At 37.0% G+C, this 7,581-nt stretch overlaps 1 long non-coding RNA gene across 2 annotated transcripts in view; it reads left to right on the top strand.

Annotated features, from left to right (window-relative positions):
- The window catches only part of LOC104861278, a 53,658-nt gene that overhangs the window by 490 nt on the left and 45,587 nt on the right, over positions 1-7,581 (top strand). The window contains exons 2-3 of one of the 2 annotated variants that reach the window (XR_004515817.1): positions 38-187; positions 5,643-5,770. This is a non-coding gene — a long non-coding RNA (uncharacterized LOC104861278). The remainder of the gene's footprint in view (positions 1-37; positions 188-5,642; positions 5,771-7,581) is intronic. The other variant, XR_004515818.1, reaches the window with a different exon arrangement.

Raw genomic sequence — 7,581 nt, 5'->3', positions numbered from 1 at the left:
TCCAAGAGAGGCAGAACTCCGATCACTTATGCTCCAGGAGCCTATCAAAACGGCGCAAGCGTGCTGAGAGCCTTTGGCGGGGCCCGGAAGTAACGGAGAGAGAGGGGGTGAGCCTCCTGAGAGTCTGGTCCCAACATAGAGCAGCTTTGATAACCGACCGAGCGCACCAGATGTAGATGGGGTCCGAGTAAGTGTTTTCCCTACTAACTCTTTTAACTCTACAGTTAGAAAGAGAGGCCTTTTGAGAGGGATGATAGCAGAATCTGTTTTTTTTGTTTTTTTTTTTTCTTATAAAGAAATGCTGTCCGGAAACGTTAGTGTGGGCATTTTTGGTTTGTATTTATTTGTTTTATCCGAGCCTGGAATAACTCACCATAGTTGCATCGGAGATCTACCCCTCTAGCATTACAGGAATAACCTGCCCTATTCTTAAGATCTCTGATTGAGATCCCTAGCTATGGTTCTGAAAATCAGAGGGTGGGGTCCGTGAGAAATAAACGGGGTGTGTGCCAATTCCATAAGTAATGATGGATTTACTGATGGACCTGAGCTAGTATAAGGTGTCCGGTTTTTCCACACTTACCCTTTTTTCCGCACTTAACCTATCTCTGCCCACACTTAAGGTGAGAGAAATTTTTACATACTGCCCAAGATGTTCGTCAGCCAAATGTTAAGTATATGTTGAACAGATAATTGATGTGATGCTAAGACAGTAACTTACTTCTGATTTTCGACTGCCCACTGTCCAGTGATGAAAATAGGCATTTCTCAGATGACCAGTGATGTTGAGCATTTTTTCATATATTTGTTTAACAGCAAGTAAAGACATGAAAAAATGCTCAACATCACTGGTCATTTGAGAAATACAAATTAAAACGACCCTGAGATTCCATGGACGAGGGGAATGGCTACCATCAAGAAAGCAAACGATTAAAAAAAAAAGAAAAGAAATCAACCAATAATAAGTACTGGCAAGGCTGTGGGGAAAAAGGAACCGTTTTCCTTTGCTGGTGGCAGTGTAAACTGGTATAATGACTGTGGAAATCAGTATGGAGATTCCTCAAAAAACTAAAACTAGAGGTTCCATTTGACTCAGCTGTTTCCCTTTCAGGTATCTCCAAAAGAGTTAAAAGCGTCATACAACAGTGATATATGCATGCCCATGTTTATAACAACACAATTTGTAATAGTTGAATCTTGCATCAATAGATAAAGGGACAAATAAAATGTATTTGTGTACAATGGATTACTCCTGTGCCATAAAGAAGGATAAACTTGAGTCATTTGTAGGAAAATGGATGCACTTCAAGAGCATAATCTTAAGTAAAATGAATCGGGCAAACAAGTTTAAATATTGTATTGTTTCTCTTATATGAGAAACCCAAAGGGTAAATAAGAAACATAATGGAGGATAGAAATTGGGAAGTAGAAAAAACATATTCAAATGGGAAGAGGAACAAGAAAGGAGGGAGAGAGAAGGAAGGAAAAGAATGGAAATAGAAAAATGGAAACAAAGCTTTTGTAAATGGGGAGGGGAAGAAGGATTGAAGGGAGGAAAATGGGAAAAATAGAGAATTCAGATATATTATGTACAGGTACAAATTCCCTGTGATGAATGTGATCGATATGTATGACAGATATGTACTAATAAAAAATAAAGCTCAATAAAAATTTTAAAAAATATGTACAGAGGTTTCATGCTGAGTAAAAAAAGAAAATAGGTACTTTTAGTTTTTATTTGTATTGTACATGTTTTCAGTGCATAATGATTACATTCATTGTGGGAAGCTGGTACAGGCAAATACCATATTTAAATTCTTTTTTATATCCCCTTCCCTGCCATAGGCTTTCTTAATGGGTCATTGACCATCAAAGCGATACCATTCACTTTGAGTATGACCATGAGGCATATATATTTCTCTCACCGATTTCCTACTAGGCAGGTGGAGCTGTTTGTGCAGCCTCAACTATGGTATACTGAAGATTGCCTCAGGAAAGACTGGACTGAGGCCATAGGGATAGCCTCAAAGAGTCTAGAATGGGACTGTAGTGTTCTCAAGGAACCTGGATAAGGTCTGATGTGGTCTGTTGGATTCACATTAATTCAAATGCCATATACTGTATATTCTCCAGCATCCCCAAGGGATTAAGGAAAACACTGTATAATCAAACGTGTTCATAGATCAACTTGTCTACTTCCTTCAAAAACCGTAACTTAGCCTGTTATGATGGTGCACACTTGTAATCCCAGCTCTTGGCAGAGTGAAGCAGGAGATTCATGAATTTGAGACCAGCCTGGGCTACATAGCAAGACCCTGCCTCAAAACCAAAACAAAACAAAACAAAAACCCCTTGGTTTTAGAGCTTTTTGGATTTCAAAAGTAGCGCAATAGGGATTTATGGATTTTTGTGAGAATATAACTGTTATCAAAAGCTAGTAGTTGTGAGGTTAGGTTTTATATGTTTTAAGAATGTTAAAAGAATAGATTTTTTTAACATCTTTACAAAAAATGGTAAGTTGTGAGGTGATAGTATGTTAATTAGCTTGAGCATATCTTTCTATAATGAATACATAGATTAACACATCATATCATGCCCTTAAAATGTATGCAATGATGATTTGTCTCTCAAAATAAGTTAATAAAAACATGTTAATTAATTTCCTACCTTAAAAAAATGTGTCTCAGAGAAGGGCATGGTGGTGCATACCTGTGATCCCATCCAGCATTTGGAAGGCTGAGGCAGGTGGATCACTGCTGAGGGTTTGAGGCTAGCCTGGTCTACATAGCAAGATTCTGTATGAAAAAAAAAAAAAGCATCACAGAGTGATTTTCTTTTTTGGGGAGAGTACCAGGGTTTGAACTTGGGTCCTTGAGCTTGCGAGACAGGCGGTGGAACCACTTAGCTAAATCCCCAGACCACAGAGTGATTTTCTTGCTCACTAGGGAAGAGAGACTTTTTTTATGAATTGTTGAAAATATAGATATATTTTATATTTGTGTGATACAATATTACCTGAAAATATATAACTACCTGAATTTATTTTCTTTGGGATTATTTAATGATGCATTTATATTTTCCTTAAAAGTTGTTTTGTTTTTGGTAGTACTAGCAATGAACCCAGGGCCTTTGCACTGAGCTGTATCCCCAGCCCTTTTTTATTTTTTATTTTGAGATAAGGTCTTGATAAGTCAATAAGTTGCCCAGGCTTGAATTTATGATCTTCCTACATCAGCCTCCTAGAGTTTGGGGATTACAGGTGCAAAAGTAGTTTTCTGAGCTGAACATAGTGGTATATGCCTGTAATTACTGCTATTTGTGAGGCTGAGACAGGACGATCTAGAGTTCAAGGCCATCCTGGACAACATAAGGACATTCTATCCTAAGAAAAATAAAAGGTTGAAGGGAGGGCAGGGGTATGGGGAAAAAATAAGAACCAAGATGGATTTTGTGAAGATGAGAATTTCCGATGATGAATGTCATTATATTGTATACCTTAAATGTTCCGATAAAATTAATAAAAAAGCAAAAGAAAAGGGAACCTAAAAGATATATTAAAATTAGTTTTGTGTATAGATATTAACCCCTTTGCATGTTAAGCCAAAAAACTGTTTTTTAAAAGTGCCATATACAGAAACTACTCTTTCAGTTCCATGAATATGTACTACTGTATTTGATGTCATGCACTATTATAGGTGCTGAGGACAATTCAAAGGTGAAAAAGACAACTTAGTTCCTGTCTTCCAAGAGCTCACTGTCTAGCAGTGGAAGAAATATGTATATAGAATCCTACTTTGAAGCTTTGTTTCAATATACATTACCACTTCTCTTGGACCTTTTAAGGTAAATTAAGTATCATAAAAAGTGAAAATGAGGCAGACACAGTGGAGTATGCCTGTAATCTCACCTACTCAGGAGGCAGGAGGACCACTAGTTTGAGTCCAGCTTTTTCAGAGCTGGCTGAATCTGGAGAGTGTTATTGATTCTTGGTGGGGCTAGGCCTGAAGACACTAGGATTAAGGGCATGAGTGCTAGTAGTCTGAATAAGATAAAGGAGACAGAAAGATGCTGTTAAGGTCCCTTGTTGCTTTTGCTACCTTGTGCTCATGTTGTTTCTCATCTGTGATGCCTTTCTGCCACCCACCTTGCCTTGGAGTCAGTCAGTTATGGACTGAACTGTGAGCTAAATAAACCTTTTCCCCTTTAACTTTGGGTGTCAGGTATTTTATCTCAGCAACGAGAAAAATAACTAAGACACCCTGTCTCAAAATAAGATAATAAGAATGACTGGAATATAGCTCAGTATGAGGCCTTGGGTTATTCACACTACTACAAAACAGCAAGTAAACAAATAAAACGCCAAAGTGGAATAGAAACGATAAGCTAATAACATCTTTAAAGTTATTGGAATTGTATAATCTATTTTATCAGTTACATGAAAAAATTAATTGCCAGTAATACCGAAGCATATATGCTTACTGTTCCTCATCATTTTTAGAGATATCAAAAGGTGTTTATTTTGCCTGGAACATCTGTTCTTGAGTTGTAAAGCATCAGGTTTTACATGAAGTCCAGGCAGTGGTTTTGAAGTTTTTCTTCATATTAGAAATGAAGCCCTTTATTTAAACCTAGTTTTGTGTAAAAGCTCACATATCATAAAAATAAAGAGTCTCTATGTGAAGTGGTGGTACTAGAGTTCAGATCCCTGGCAAGCTTGGTCTTCCCTAAGTGTCCAGTGGCAGCCTAAGTTTCTATAAAACAAATGACAACAGAAAAGGAGAACTATTGCTGTAGAGCAGAAGACAGCAAATTATGGCCCATGCTGTTTTTGTAAATAATATGTTATTGGAACACAACCAGGCCTATTTGTTAGTATGCTGTATATAGACTGTTTTCACAGCAAAGTTGAGTTGCTGGAATAGACTATATGGCCTGCAAAGCATAAAATATTTACTATCAGGCTCGTTACGGAACATTTTTGCTAATCCTTGGTCCATGAGATACTTTCTAGGGTGTCCCAGAACTGAAAATTTCCTCAAATTAGATGGTTATTTCAATTAATTTCTCAACAGGATTATATGATTCTACAAAATCGTTTATATAGACAAAAATAATGTTAAAACCTTTCCTCACTTGTCTCATGCCCAATGACTATAAAAACTATACAAGTCTAAGGCTAAGGTGGGTTTAAGGAAAAATTTTATGTGTGGCCAATTTTCTTATCTATGTAGCAAAAACTATTCTGCAGAGGTAGTTACAGATAATATACAGAACAACTTGTCTGCGGGTGATTGTTCTCTGATCTTGGCAAGAACAGTACAAACTGTCTGTATCTTTGGGGCTAGTTTTTTCCAAACCCTAGGGCTATCACTCAGAACATCAGTCATCTAAGTACATATATTACATGTAGCCATTTGTTACAAACAAGAGCAAAAGTGATAATTCAAAAAAAGAAATTTATGTTCAGGGTTAGATGATTTAAGACAAAATACCGTGAAAAGATTTAATGTTAGAATTTCTGCAAGTGTTTGTGTGGATATTGAAGGATCAGAAACTGTGAAAAAAATTATTCTGAAACTGTCAAATTTGTCAGGGCCAAAATTACCTGTGAAATCATTAACCCTCAATTATCTGTTTCAAAGGTCAGATCTGAGCTTGGTGGTGCATGTCTGTAATCCCAGAACTGAGGAGGTTGAGGCAGGAGAATGAATTTTTGAGGCCAGTCTATACTACATACTGAGACACTGTTTCAACCTTCCCCAAATCAAAGGTCAGTTGTGTTATAGATTATATTAGTAAATACTGTACTGTACTCAAAAACTGTGTCTTTTTGGTTTTGGAATCTTTATCTTTTTCAACCAGTCTACTTTCCAAATGATGGTCAGTAATGTGAATATTAAAATGAGTTTTTAATTCCTGAGCACACAAGACCTGAAAAGTAGACAGTATAGAAATGTATTAAGAGATACAGAGAAGCCAGCCTGTCATTTAAAATATGTTATTATTGAATCATGGAATATATGTAGTCATGTACTGTTGTCCAAGACTCTGGAAGAAAGCTAACTGGATTTATCTTAAGAAGAAAGGGATCTGTTGCATAATCAAATACAGACTTCTTTTACATTTGGTCCATTGTGATTATTAGAGAATAATTTGAGCATAAAGTCTGATTATGCACAATTTCATCAGCCAGAACCACTAGATGAAAGCAGAAAACTACACTCAACTGAATCAAACCATATAGCAGTATACAAAATGCAAACATACATACCTCATATATTTATCGGCTATCTCAGTTCATTGTGCATTTTAAGTCCCACCTGTCCAAAAGAAGAATTATTTACAACTTTCAGTCTGATTTAAGATAACCCTCTTTATACCACTTCATAATAACTCACAAACTGCAACCCTTCTTATATCCACTTCCATAAGTAAACTTTAGGTCTTTTCCAAAATAAAAGTGTCACATTAATTATATTACTTATTTATTTTCTAACCATTTAGCATGTGTGAAACTGTGCTACCACTTTAGTAGGTTGATATCTTTTTGTGTTTAGTGTATTTCACTGATGAAGATTTTTCCCCATAAGCCTTGTGATTTTTATTGAAAAATTTTTCACAGTGGAATAATTTTGGGGCAAAATACGTGTCACCTTATAGTGAAGCCAAATGTAGTACAGGTGAAGTAGCTTTAGGCATGGCTGAATTCAGGGGCCAAGACATATCAACACTCTGTTTCTGTTTGTCTCTCCTTTTAAATCTCTATGTGCTTTGGCTAAACTTTTCCTATTGTAGACAGCTTTCTTCTTTGATTTAGTATGATGCCTGCAAGCAACTTCAGCTTATGATGTCTAATTTAGCTCACAGTTTGTAGAGCTTTTAGTCCATGGTTGGCTGAATTTAAGGCAGAGGAGAAACAAACAGTCTGTGGCATGGCAGGCAGGAAGCATGGCAGGATGAAGGGAGGAGAAGGAATAAATACTGTTCTAGGCCACACTCACAGTGACACACCTCGTGCCACCGGGCTTCACCTCCCAATATCACACCCAACTCTAAACCTATCAGTAAATTACTCCAGATCACACACCCAAGATCAAGTATCCCACACCTATGATCCAGGCACTTCCTAAATCCTGCCTATGGGCACATGAGGCTTTAGGGAGGATACAAGCCACAACAATGCCTTAACTCTCAGTCCTGAAGGAAGCAAGAGTTTCTCCCAGTGTTTTTCATATATTAAAACTCAGGTAAGATGTTGATTGGTCTTAAGAAGCCTATTTAACTAGGGACTTAAAGAACTCTCATTTGTCATGCCTGAGTCAGTTAATTCCCTACCACACAACAATCAGGGAGGGATTGTCGTAATTATCTTCTTCACTTAGACTGCATGGGATATTCATTGAATATTTTTTCCAAATAAAGGATGCAAACGGGAACAATATACTTACTATAAGTTATTAAGAGGAAAGATTAGCCAGGGATTTAGCTCAGTGGTTCCGCTGCCTGCCTTACAAGCGCGAGGACCCAAGTTCCATCCCTGGTACCAAAAAAAAAAAAAAAAAAAAAAAAAAAGGAAAGTTC

This window comes from Fukomys damarensis, unplaced genomic scaffold (assembly GCF_012274545.1).
Source record: "Fukomys damarensis isolate Sample0158 unplaced genomic scaffold, DMR_v1.0_HiC HiC_scaffold_39, whole genome shotgun sequence".
In the NCBI taxonomy this organism is placed as follows: domain Eukaryota; kingdom Metazoa; phylum Chordata; class Mammalia; order Rodentia; family Bathyergidae; genus Fukomys; species Fukomys damarensis.
This window is presented reverse-complemented; position numbering and strand designations above follow the sequence as displayed.